Source organism: Aquarana catesbeiana, linkage group LG13, assembly GCF_042186555.1.
Source record: "Aquarana catesbeiana isolate 2022-GZ linkage group LG13, ASM4218655v1, whole genome shotgun sequence".
Taxonomy (NCBI): Eukaryota; Metazoa; Chordata; class Amphibia; order Anura; family Ranidae; genus Aquarana; species Aquarana catesbeiana.
Window position 1 is genome coordinate 49,556,335 of NC_133336.1, and position 14,418 is coordinate 49,570,752.

The 14,418-nt window shown below is 42.3% G+C and overlaps 1 protein-coding gene across 1 annotated transcript in view; it reads left to right on the forward strand.

Moving 5' to 3' along the window:
* TMEM179 (transmembrane protein 179) overlaps nucleotides 1-14,418 on the forward strand; it is a 48,290-nt gene that overhangs the window by 24,203 nt on the left and 9,669 nt on the right. The gene's annotated exons all lie outside the window — the stretch shown is intronic.

A 14,418-nucleotide genomic window follows, 5' to 3' on the forward strand; every position in this document is an offset into this window, starting at 1 on the left:
GGGTTTTGATTTTGTATACTATGGAAAGCACAGCAGTAGTGGAAAAAAACAAAAGTTGGGCAACAGCACCCAAAGCACCATGGTGGGTAGGAACATTGGACAGCTCAATGCTGGGGTCCCCAAGACTTAAAGTTTTACTAAATCCACAACAGTAAAATCAGTCTGTATATGCAGTAAAGCATGCTTGTTATACTCCACTTGGAAACTAAGGGGTTAATCCTCTGCATTGTATATAAAGACTGTTTGATCCTGTCTTCTCTGATCCTCCCCTTCTTCCACTGTCCCCAATCCATCTCCTGATAGAACAGAGACTTGTGGGAACTCTGCACATCCTCAGTTTGGTGTGAATTGCTAGAGAGTTTTTTTTTTCTTGGGAGAGTGCATGTGATCAGCACAGGGCCAATCAGCACTGTCCAGACAGAGGGTGAGGGGTCCTGCAGCCTCATAGGACAATCAGGGGAGAATGAAAACTCCTCCTACAAGCTCCTACAGGGCTCTGCTGGACACTGATAGAAGTCACAAGACTGCTCAAATTGCTGATTAGAAAAAGTATTTAGCAGTTTCTATTTACTAAAATAATTGCATTTCCGTGTTCTGTGTACCGTGGGAGACCAGATATAGTGAATGCAGGGTCCAGGGTTTAGTAACACTTTAAGCTATAACTAAAGGCAAAACATTTTGAGGGATTAGAAACACCTATTTGTTTTTCGTATGTTTTATTGCTGTCTGTGCCCCCCCCCCGTTAGGAGAGAATGATCCTCTCCATTTGTCCTGTTTACCTTTATCATTGAAAGTGAAAGTGAAAGAAAATCCCAAATTTTGGGTTAGCCCCAGAAACGTAATAGAGGGGAAATCTTCCAATAGGGACACTAGTTCTGAAAGCCTGGGGGTCCCCGAAGGATTACCTTAATTTGCAGGGATTTCCTCTCACTTCCTGTTTTGAGACAGGAAGTGAGGGTAAATCTCCCCAATGGGACACGGCAAATAAAAAGAAAAAAGAAAATCTGACTGGGGTTATAGCACTTCCTTTCTCCAGTTTGAAAAAAAAAAAAAGTTTTTCCCTTATAGTTCTACTTTTAAAAGCCTTCATCAGATAACTTAGGCCACCAAACTTCATTTGTTACTGAATTGGCACTTCTGAATGAACGAATCCCTAAAGTACAGCAGAAGTAAAACTGTTCTAAACTGGCTTAAAGCTACTATAGCTGCTGACTTTTAATATTAGGACACTTACCTGTCCTGGAATCCAGCAATGTCCGCACCCCAGCCGGTTTTTCCATTGGCTCTTGGGTGCTGCCGCCGCCATTCGTAGTAAGGGTACCTGGCTCTGAAGCCTTTTGGCTTCACAGCCGGGTTCCCTACTGTGCATGCCCGAAGTGCACTGCGCTTTCTGAATGGCCTGGCGGCAGGGGAAGGTGGAGGGGAGCCGAACTCCTACGTGATTTTGCCACGGCGAGATCTCTTGCAATTAGGGATGGATACCTGTCAAAAACAGGTACCCATTGCCCCTTCCCCCCTCCCGAAAGGTACCAAATCTGGCACCGGATAGGGGGAGGAGGCTGACAAGTGGAGCTTCCACTTTTGGGTGGAACTCTGCTTTAACATCTTCTCACACTCTCCAGGAGAGCTAATATAATCTAATATATTCCTACCAGCGTTAAAAGCAAGCCTGCTGCTTTCCCAATTCTTTGCACTCTGGCTTATTAATAGTGGAAACCAATATCCACTCTCTGCTGGACACCGCAGTGTACATTCCACACTTCACCTGCATTTTAGGAGCCATTCATAAAAGGAACACCGTGGGCGTCCCATGGCGTTCCCTATGCATGATTGGAGGAGAGGCCAGACACATGGTTTTGACAGGTCATGTGACTGAGCTCTACTTCTTCTTCTGCTGTGCTTTATACATTTTTTTTAAAGCAACAGTATGGCTGTGGTAAGGCTATACCATACTTTATAAACAATGCTTAATAGGGTTGACTTACTCAAACTGGAGAGTGCAAAATTTGGTGCAGCTCTGCATAGAAACCAATCAGCTTCCAGGTTTTTTGTCAAAGCTTAATTGAAGAAGCTGAGGTTAGAAGCTGATTGGCTACCATGCACAGCTGCACCAGATTTTGCACTCTCCAGTTTTAGTAAATCTCCCCCTATGTGTCATAATTGATGTAGTATAGATTCCCTGGGAGGTACCTACATTTTACTTCTGTAACCAGTTTAGTATGTTTATGTTGCTGACAGGTTATATATAACACTTCACCAGGATACTTATCTTCAGCATATATTTTTTCACTTCATGTTACAAATGTATGTAATTCCACTATGACACCTATAGGTTAGTAAAATATTGTTACAAGATTGAGTGACAAAGATTCTGACCTTGTAAAAGCATCATGTTCTTGAAAACCCCATCTCATTTACCCAATTTAAATGCAAATAGCTGGTATAAAAGACGCGCCATTGATTTTCTAAGGGCTCCATTCATAGATTTGCAAAGTTGCCTTTTGAGAGTATTACCTTGCAGTGGTATCTTCTGATATGACTTTCAAGATGACTTTTAAATTTCATTTAATATATAGACAAAGGCTGACAGACCTATTATTGCAAGGCTGCTTTTAATGTCCAGTCTTTCCTTACCCAACGCCGTTGTGTTTATTAATTTAACAATGGGTGAGAATCAGAAATTAAATTTAGAAACATGTGTAGTAATACATGTCACTAATACATTGAGTTGGAATTTTTCCCGACCAGACTATGGCCCTAGACAACTTGCTGTCCCAATCTGGGTTAAAACTCATTCCTATGGCAGTGAGGCCAGACTGTAGATGATGTGGAGTGTAGAGTGATCAGATGATCTCAGACCCTACACAAAGATACAGGGAGGGGGGGTTATCTACTAAAGGCAAATCCACTTTGCACTACAAGTGCACTTAGAAGTGCAGTCGCTGTAGATCTGAGGGGGACATGCAAGGAAAATAAAAAACAGTTTTTGCTTGTACATGATTGGATGATAACATCAGCAGAGCTTCCCCTATTTTTAGATCTCCCCTCAGATCTAAAGTGACTGCACTTCCAAGTGCGCTTGTAGTGCAAAGTGGATTTGCCTTTAGTAAATAAACCCCATTGTTACATATTGAAGCATTTGTATCTTTCTGTTTGATCAGCTGCAGATCAAAGGGATGCACTTTGCTCTTCAGATGAAGTCAGGTAAAGCAGCTGACAAAAAAAAAAAGTATTTTTTAAAAAAATTAAATGTTTCTTTGTTTAACCCCTTATTAACTCTTAGTTTTCGCTAAACAGCCCTAATTAACTCCTTATTCTCCTTATCCATTCCATTATTATTTTCATGCTGATTCTTTTTTTGTTTGTTTCTATTTTATTTACTATTAATATTTAAACTTTTTTAGTTTGTTTGCTTTGGTAATATTTTTTACACATTTAACATATATTTACATGTTTCACATTTAAAAAAGCACAAAATAGAAAACAAAAAAAACCACTTTATTTTCATTTGTAAACAATTTTGATGTCATTTTAAACAGGATAAATTACGGAATAAAATGCACACTTTTTATCTGCAGTAACACTTTTTTTTTTTTTTTTTAAATTGTTGCAAACACAATTTATGGAAGGCCTTGTTGGTCCTTAAAAAATATATATGTATGACCTTGTTATCTTAACCACTTGAGCCCCGGACCATTATGCTGCCTAAGGACCAGAGGTCTTTTTCCAATTTGGCACTGCGTCGCTTTAACTGCTAATTGCGCGGTCATGCAATGCTGTACCCAAACGAAATTTGCGTCCTTTTCTTCCCACAAATAGAGCTTTCTTTTGATGGTATTTGATCACCTCTGCGGTTTTTATTTTTTGCGCTATAAACGGAAAAAGACCGAAAATTTTGAAAAAAAATGATATTTTCTACTTTTTGTTATAAAAAAAATCCAATAAACTCAATTTTAGTCATACATTTAGGCCAAAATGTATTCGGCCACATGTCTTTGGTAAAAAAAATGTCAATAAGCGTATATTTATTGGTTTGCGCAAAAGTTATAGCGTCTACAAACTAGGGTACATTTTCTGGAATTTACACAGCTTTTAGTTTATGACTGCCTATGTCATTTCTTGAGGTGCTAAAATGGCAGGGCAGTACAAAACCCCCCCAAATGACCCCATTTTGGAAAGTAGACACCCCAAGGAAATTGCTGAGAGGCATGTTGAACCCATTGAATATTTATTTTTTTTGTCCCAAGTGATTGAAAAATGACAAAAAAAAAAAAAAAAAAAAATATTTACAAAAAGTCGTCACTAAATGATATATTGCTCACACAGGCCATGGGCCTATGTGGAATTGCACCCCAAAATACATTTAGCTGCTTCTCCTGAGTATGGGGATACCACATGTGTGGGACTTTTTGGGAGCCTAGCCGCGTACGGGGCCCCGAAAACCAATCACCGCCTTCAGGATTTCTAAGGGTGTAAATTTTTGCTTTCACTCTTCACTGCCTATCACAGTTTCGGAGGCCATGGAATGCCCAGGTGGCACAAAACCCCCCAAAATGACCCCATTTTGGAAAGTAGACACCCCAAGCTATTTGCTGAGAGGCATATTGAGTCCATGGAATATTTTATATTTTGACACAAGTTGCGGGAAAGTGACACTTTTTTTTTTTTTTTTTTTTTTTTTTTTTTCATAAAGTTGTCACTAAATGATATATTGCTCACACAGGCCATGGGCATATGTGGAATTGCACCCCAAAATACATTTAGCTGCTTCTCCTGAGTATGGGGATACCACATGTGTGGGACTTTTTGGGAGCCTAGCCGCGTACTGGACCCCGAAAACCAATCACTGCCTTCAGGATTTCTAAGGGTGAAAATTTTTGATTTCACTCTTTACTGCCTATCACAGTTTCGGAGGCCATGGAATGCCCAGGTGGCACAAAACCCCCCCAAATGACCCCATTTTGGAAAGTAGACACCCCAAGCTATTTGCTGAAAGGCATGGTGAGTATTTTGCAGCTCTCATTTGTTTTTGAAAATGAAGAAAGACAAGAAAAAACATTTTTTTTTTTCTTTTTTCAATTTTCAAAACTTTGTGACAAAAAGTGAGGTCTGCAAAATACTCACTATACCTCTCAGCAAATAGCTTGGGGTGTCTACTTTCCAAAATGGGGTCATTTGGGGGGGTTTTGTGCCACCTGGGCATTCCATGGCCTCCGAAACTGTGATAGGCAGTGAAGAGTGAAATCAAAAATTCACGCCCTTAGAAAGCCTGAAGGCGGTGCTTGGTTTTCGGGGTCCCGTACGCGGCTAGGCTCCCAAAAAGTCTCACACATGTGGTATCCCCATACTCAGGAGAAGCAGCAGAATGTATTTTGGGGTGTAATTTCACATATTTCCATGGCATGTTTGAGCAATATATCATTTAGTGACAACTTTGTGCAAAAAAAAAAAAAAAAAAAAAAAAAAAATTTGTCTCTTTCCCGCAACTTGTGTCGCAATATAAAATATTCCATGGACTCGACATGCCTCTCAGCAAATAGCTTGGGGTGTCTACTTTCCAAAATGGGGTCATTTGGGGGGGTTTTGAACTGTCCTGGCATTTTATGCACAACATTTAGAAGCTTATGTCACACATCACCCACTCTTCTAACCACTTGAAGACAAAGCCCTTTCTGACACTTATTGTTTACATGAAAAAGTTTTTTTTTTTTGCAAAAAAATTACTTTGAACCCCCAAACATTATATATTTTTTTAAAGCAAATGCCCTACAGATTAAAATGGTGGGTGATTCATTTTTTTTTTTCACACAGTAATTGCGCAGCGATTTTTCAAACGCATTTTTTGGGGAAAAAACACACTTTTTTTAATTTTAATGCACTAAAACACGCTATATTGCCCAAATGTTTGATGAAATAAAAAAGATGATCTTAGGCCGAGTACATGGATACCAAACATGACATGCTTTAAAATTGCGCACAAACGTGCAGTGGCAACAAAATAAATACATGTTTAAAAGCCTTCAAAAGCCTTTACAGGTTACCACTTTAGATTTACAGAGGAGGTCTACTGGAAAAATTACTGCACTCGATCTGGCCTTCGCGGTGATACCTCACATGCATGGTGCAATTGCTGTTTATGTTTGACGACAGACCGCCGCTTGCGTTCGCCTTAGCGCGAGAGCAGGGGGCGACAGGGGTGTTTTTTTTTTTCTTTATTATTTTTTTGCTTTTTTAATCTTACTTTTAAACTGTTCCTTTCATATTTTTTTTTTTAATCATTTTTATTGTTATCTCAGGGAATGTAAATATCCCCTATGATAGCAATAGGTAGTGACAGGTACTCTTTTTTGAAAAAATTGTGGTCTATTAGACCCTAGATCTCTCCTCTGCCCTCAAAGCATCTGACCACACCAAGATCGGTGTGATAAAATGCTTCCCCAATTTCCCAATGGCGCTATTTACATCCGGCGAAATTTAAGTCATGAAATACTCGTAGCTTCCGGTTTCTTAGGCCATAGAGATGTTTGGAGCCACTCTGGTCTCTGATCAGCTCTATGGTCAGCTGGCTGAATCACCGGCTGCATTCTCAGGTTCCCTGTTGAGACAGGAGAGCCAGAGAAAAACACGGAAGACGGTGGGGGGGGGGGGGGGGGCATTCCCTCCCACGGCTTGTAAAAGCAGTCTAGAGGCTAATTAGCCACTAGGATTGCTTTTACATGAAAGCCAACCGCTGGCTGAAAAGAATGATACCAAGATGATACCTAAACCTGCAGGCATCATTCTGGTATAACCACTCAAAGTCGTGAATGGCGTACCTGAAGACAAAAAAATGGTTAACAATGGTTAACAATAAAGCACAGTAAAGTGTAAATAATTACACACCTGAAAAACAAACATGATAAAACATAATAACAATAACAATAACAATAACAATAACAATAAAACATTGCAGAATAGAATACAGTAAAAAAGAGCAGAACAATAGAGAGAGAGAATAGAGAGAGAGAGAACAATAAAACAACAACTATTTTTTTTTATTTCATATTTTTTTTTTTTTTTACACTTTTTTTTGTAACTAACTTTTATAACTGTAACCGGTTCCAGGTTCGGGTCTCTCAAAATGCGATGGCATCTTGGGAGACCCTGTGAAAGTGTGCCTAGTCTGTGGAATGCTGTACCCTACGCTAATACTCAACTAGTGTATGGTAGCGTTCAAGACATTCACCAATGCAAAGACCAGGATTATCAGGACAGGAGGGACAATAATAGCGGGTGTCACGCCTATATCCGCGCTTGCTGCAGACACAACATCTTTTTTGGGGGGGTTCGTTGGGTAGGGGTACTCGGGAGGACATAAAAATGCCTCTCATGCAGCCGACTGCATTTGGTTGGGGATGTGAATGGGGGAAGTACGGGCGCTGCAGAAGCGGTGGGTTCCCAATTAGGATTGGCGAATGCAGCAGGAAGGGCACTATGGGCACGATGGGCCTGTGTTTGTCTTTTTGGTGGCAGCGGGACACTACTTGTGCTTGCCACCTCACCAGCTTCAACTGCACTTATGGGACTCGCCACGTCACCAAGTGTTACTGCAGTGCTGGTTTGACTACGACCGGGGTGTACTAGGCCGCTGGCGCTTGCCAGTTCACCAAAACGCTACCAAAAAACGTTAGCGATCGCAGGGATCAGGCCTGACTCTGCGAACGCTGCAGTTATGCGTTTAGTGTTTTGTAAGTGTCAGTGATCGATCGATACTGCACTTGGGTGGGCTGGGCCGGGCCGGGCGGAGGGGCAAAACGCAGGTGCTAGCAGGTATCTGGGCTGATCCCGCTAACACTGCGTTTTTGGGAACCCTAAACTGCTGGTGACGCTAGTATAGATCTGATCGGATCAGATATTGATGCGATCAGATACTATACCACTAAGGGAGGTGTACGGTGCGTGCGTGGGTGTTAGCGGTACTGGCGCTAATCTGACGCTGCCTGGGGCTGGTGCTTGCCAGTTCACCAAAACGCTACAAAAAAAACTGTTAGCGATCGCAGGGATCAGGCCTGACTCTGCGAACGCTGCAGTTATGCGTTTAGTGTTTTGTAAGTGTCAGTGATCGATCGATACTGCACTTGGGTGGGCTGGGCTGGGCCGGGCGGAGGGGCAAAACGCAGGTGCTAGCAGGTATCTGGGCTGATTCCGCTAACACTGCGTTTTTGGGAACCCTAAACTGCTGGGGACGCTAGTATAGATCTGATCGGATCAGATATTGATCCGTTCAGATACTATACCACTAAGGGAGGCGTATGCTGCGTGCGTGGGTGTTAGCGGTACTGGCGCTAACCTGACGCCTGGGGCTGGTGCTTGCCAGTTCACCAAAATGCTACCAAAAAAACTGTTAGCGATCGCAGGGATCAGGCCTGACTCTGCGAACGCTGCAGTTATGCGTTTAGTGTTTTGTAAGTGACAGTGATCGATCGATACTGCACTTGGGTGGGCTGGGCGGAGGCACAAAACGCAGGTGCTAGCAGGTATCTGGGCTGATCCCGCTAACACTGCGTTTTTGGGAACCCTAAACTGCTGGGGACGCTAGTATAGATCTGATCGGATCAGATATTGATCCGATCAGATACTATACCACTAAGGGAGGCGTATGCTGCATGCGTGGGTGTTAGCGGTACTGGCGCTAATCTGACGCTGCCTGGGGCGACGCATATCACCGCCGGGCGATCAGGGGGCTAAACCTTTATTCGGTAATAAACGGCGGGTGCCCTGACACTATAAAAAATAAACGAACTAACCAGCGTCATCCGTAACGGTTATACGGTGATCAGTGGTGAAAGGGTTAACTAGGGGGCAATCAAGGGGTTAAAACATTTATTAGGTAGTATATGGGGGTCCCTGACGCTATAAAACGCTGACGGCGAACCTAAATATTTACCTCACTAACTAGCGTCACCAGCGACACTAATACAGCGATCAGAAAAATGATCGCTTAGTGACACTGGTGACAGGGGGTGATCAAGGGGTTAAAACTTTATTAGGGGGGGTTAGGGGGGTACCCTAGACCTAAAGGGGGGTAATACTCACTGTCCCAACACTGTAACTGTCACAAACTGACACTATGCAGTAATCAGAAAAAAAAAAAAAAAAAAAACTGCTGGTGTCAGTTTGTGACAGGGAGGGGGGGGGTGATTGGGGGGGGGATCGGGGGGCGATCGGGGGGGGGATCGGGGTGTTTTGTGTGCCTGGCATGTTCTACTGTGTGTGTGTGTGTTGTGCACTCACATAGATGTCTTCTCTCCTCGGGCCGGAACGGAAAATACCGACCCGAGGGGAGATGACATCACTTCCTTTGCTGCTGTTTAGCATACAGCAGCAAAGGAGTGTTCTCATTGGCCGGCGGCGATCGCGAGGGGGGGGCCACGAACGGACCCCCCACCCGCGGAAGGCAAATCACGTATATGTACGTGATTTTGCCTGTCCGTGCCACTTTGCCGACGTACATCGGCGTGAGGCGGTCGTCAAGTGGTTAAAGTGATTGTAAAGGCTTGTTTTAAAAAAACAAAACAAAAAAAACAAACATGTTATATTTGCCACCTCTGTGCAGTTGGTTTTGGACAGAGAAGCCCAGATCCTCCTTTTCTCGGATCCCTCTTTGCTGCTTCTGGCCCCTCCCTCCTATCGCGAGACCCCACAGTCAGCAGCTTCCTATTGGGGCACTGGAGCCGAGTCACACCTCTGTGTGTCCATTCTGACACAAAGCCCCGCCCCCTCTCTTCCCTGATTGTCTGACTGACTTTGATTGACAGCCGTGGGAGCCAATGGCGCTGCTGCTGTGTCTCAGCCAATCAGAAGGAGTGTCTTGGACGGCTTAGACATTCGTGGACATCGCTGGAGAGAGATGGGGCTCAGGTAAGTAACTAGGGGGGTGCTGGAGTAGCTGTTACACACAAAAGGTTTTTTATCTGAATGCATAGAATGCATTCAGATAAAAAACCTTCTGCCTTTACAACTCCTATAAGTTATGACAAAGCTATCACTGAATAAACAAGTCCATAGCAGATATGTAAAAATTGCTCTGGTCCATAAGGGTGATCAGGCGTGGGAGACAACGTGGTTAAAAAGCTTTGAAGGAAAGCTAACATTATTTGATATACGAGGTGTGTCTAAAAAGTTTAGTGAATGGTCCTGTACCTCAACGGCAACATGGGCCAGGTGCATACTCATGCACATGGCTATCCAGAGACATGTCAAGAAGCGCCACCTAGCGTGGAGTACATGTGACCATCAGGTTAAACCCACTGCGGGCAGAGGAACATAGTCGGTGTGAAAGGTAGGGTCACAGTGCAATGGAGCATTGAGTGAACATCAAGTTCTGCTACAAATTGGGGAAAACAGTGACAGAGACGCATGAAATGTATGGGACAGAAGCCGTGAGCAGAAAATGTGTTTACGAAAGAAAGGACTGAGGATGAGCCACGTTCTGGTCAGCTGTCGACAAGCAGAACCCCCCAGACATGATCGAGCAATCGGCGACTGACTCTATGATTGATGGCGGAGGAATTGGGCTTTAGCAAGGACACGAGTTTATAGATAGGGGCAAGTGGCGCTACCTGTATTGGATAACTAGTTGGATATATAATCTCTCCTGAGTGCGCAAATGTGCACTCCACTCAAAATAAAAATAAAAATAAATTATAAAGTGAATGTGTGCCAATTGGGATTGATGTCCCGTGCCAGTGTGTACAAACAAATGGATCCTTATTGTATAAAAAGGTTTAGGTACACCCACATCATTGACAGTTGATCAAAATGTATAAGTAATCTAGTCCCCCTAAGTGCATTGAGGGGATTAAATGAATAAATAAATAGAAATCCTCCTTCCAACTAATGTAATCATTGACCATCAATCAGTTTGCAATTATTAATATAACATCTGATATACGTGTTACCACATTATCTCCCCAGCAGACAGTTGGGCAGCTGAATACAGCCTTAACACAGTTCATCAGCGTTAAAAAACACCATAGTAATAAGAAAAAGTGTAAAAACTTGTGAAAAATAATTATTTAGAACCACATTAAATGTAAAAAATATAATATGAAAAATGAAAAATGAAAAAATTAATTGTGAAAGTCCCAGCTTAAAAAGTTCCATATAGTTCCACCAAATTGAAAATTTCTGTGTAAAGTGACTTTTGTGACAGCGACAATTGATATCCAGTGACTCCGGTGCTCCCCCTCAAGGGTCCCCACTCACCAGCTCCATACACCCCTACAGGGGTAATCGGCATATACTATCCAGCACTCGGTGACGTCTAGGGTTCCAGTGAAGTTGTCCCTGGGGGCTTCCACTCCAAATACGGTGTATCCTTCAAAGCTCCGGGTTACAATTTCTGCGAAGGCGCATTAATCAGTCAGGAACGTCTCTCTGTACCCGTACCTTTTTTCAGGACACAGACCGGAATGGGTATATACCCACTTCTAGCTGCCACCATCCAAGGTGGAAGGGGAATATCCCAAAGGGTCAATTAATGCGCCTTCGCAGAAATTGTGATCTAACAGAAGACTTTGAAAAACAAGCAGATATGTTGATCCAGAGGTTCCAAGAAAAGGGATATGCAAGTGATACCCTGGCTAAACTGAAGCTGGAGATAATGAAAGTGGATAGGAAGACCCTACTGAAAACCAACAAGAGGAGAAAGAATAAACAAGAAGAGATCCTGTTTATTACGGGTTACAACAATCAATATAAAGATGTTGAACGTATTATTAACAGATACTGGCCAATCTTACAGGAGGATAGGGTACTATCAAAGATTCTCCCCAGAAGACCTAAATTCGTGTACAGAAGAGCACCTAGTTTGCGAAATTACTTGGTACATAATGCTATAGATCCTCCTAAACAAGTAAAAATCAGCACTAGTTTGAAGGGATTCTTTAAATGTCGTAGGTGTCTGCCATGTAGGGTCAGTAAGCTACAATCTAGAAAAAAAGAAACATTCAGATCTACAGTTGACCACAAACAATACAAAATAAAAAAATTAATTACATGTCAGACTACGCATGTGACGTACATTATAGAATGTCCATGTCATCTCCAGTACGTGGGAAGAACCACCCGACCTCTAGCAGTCAGAATAAGGGAACACATCAATAACATTAAGAAAGGGTCCCCTAAACATTATTAATGAGGTACACCAGAGGGACCCCACAGGGCTTGTTTTTTACGGTATAGACCATATTGAAGACCGTTGGCGAGGTAACAACAAACTCACACTTATCTCTCAAAACGAAACTGAGTGGATCTATCGTTTACAATCCCTGGCCCCTAAGGGGTTAAATCTGGATATCGATTTAAATTGTTTTATAGCTAACCCTTAGATATATATCTGTATATCACTCACTGGCCTAGCATTTTGATGCTAATAGTGGGGATCCCATGGAGACTCTAGTGTGGAGCCCACACACATATATACATATATATAGTTTTTCATTTCCCTTTATATATATAATCTTTACTCCTTTCCCTTTTCACGATAATGTAGGCGTAGATTATCTTCAGTCAAGGGAACACCTAAAGAGAGGCCGTGAGGTTAAAATTAGATGTACAACACCTCATCCCCCACATGTGGGTCTCCCTTTTGGGATTCGGTTGGGGCCCTTTCATACATTGCCCCGTTGATTCTTTCATATAGTGCCCCCTTTGATTTTTTTAATTTTCCTTATAGTGGGAGGTGTACTTAATACCCCCACATGTTATGGTTTAGGTGGGATACATGAGATGATATATGTATACATGTAATGATTTTTTCATTGTATCAGTGTATGCCCCCCCCTTATGGTAATTGCATATATGTACATAAGAGATTGTGTCCTTCATGTTTGGTGATGCCAATTTCCCAACGCAACACATGATTAGGTAATCTGTGGCCCAGGATTCTGGAAACCAGGGGTGGAAGGGAAGGTCTCTAATCTACATTGGTTCACACAGATATCTAATAGCACATGCTTAATTGGCAAAGGATGGGACCAAACATATGTACAAAGTTTGTAGTAGTAATACCAAGCACCACCAATAGGGGGTCTTGTTTATACTACTTCCCTCAATACGTTCCCCCCCTAGTGTCCGTAACCCTTATATGTGGACTGGTGAAATGGTATCACCCATGATGAATTCAGAAGGTTAACAGAGCGTTATTTGTATAAACTTTAGAATTGCCTGTATGAGTAGGATCGTTTAAAGCCCAATGTCTGTCTTTAACGATGGCAAGCGGGGATATCAGGGCCTCCCATTGAGGTAATACATTATAATTAGCCCCGTATATTAGATCAGTCCAAACAGACAGGGACGCCTTGCAATACACAGAATTATGACCCGCCCTTGGGAGGAGATATGTCCGCTTGCCTTCAAATAGCTCCATACGAGGTACGTCAGCCACGCCTTTGACAACGTCGATGACGAAACGCGTAAGGTGGAGCTACGTACCTACGTCACACGCGGAAGTCGGAGAGAGTGTGGAGCGCAGCTGAGGCGCACGCCGCTCGGCTGTCAGTTTGTATCCATGAGCTTCTCTCCAGGCTTGACCTCTCATTACGCAGTGTGATAGTCTGACTCCTATTTAGGAGTACGAATCTTTTTAACACTTTATAGTACTTATTTTTATACTTATTTTATTTAATTTTGATTGCTGTTATTCAGCATTTTTTTAATAAAATTCAATTACGTTATCACACTATGGGAGCCCTGTTTCTTTCATATGAGGGTAACCCGGAGCTTTGAAGGATACACCGTATTTGGAGTGGAAGCCCCCAGGGAAAACTTCACTGGAACCCTAGACGCCACAGAATGCTGGATAGTATATGCCGATTACCCCTGTAGGGGTGTATGGAGCTGGTGAGTGGGGACCCTTGAGGGGGAGCACCGGAGTCACTGGATATCAATTGTCGCTGTCACAAAAGTCACTTTACACAGAAATTTTGAATTTGGTGGAACTATATGGAACTTTTTAAGCTGGGACTTTTACAATTAATTTTTTCATTTTTCATTTTTCATATTATATTTTTTACATTTAATGTGGTTCTAAATAATTATTTTTCACAAGTTTTTACACTTTTTCTTATTACTATGGTGTTTTTTAACGCTGATGAACTGTGTTAAGGCTGTATTCAGCTGCCCAACTGTCTGCTGGGGAGATAATGTGGTAACACGTATATCAGATGTTATATTAATAATTGCAAACTGATTGATGGTCAATGATTACATTAGTTGGAAGGAGGATTTCTATTTATTTATTCATTTAATCCCCTCAATGCACTTAGGGGGACTAGATTACTTATACATTTTGATCAACTGTCACTGATGTGGGTGTACCTAAACCTTTTTATACAATAAGGTTCCATTTGTTTATACACACTGGCACGGGACATC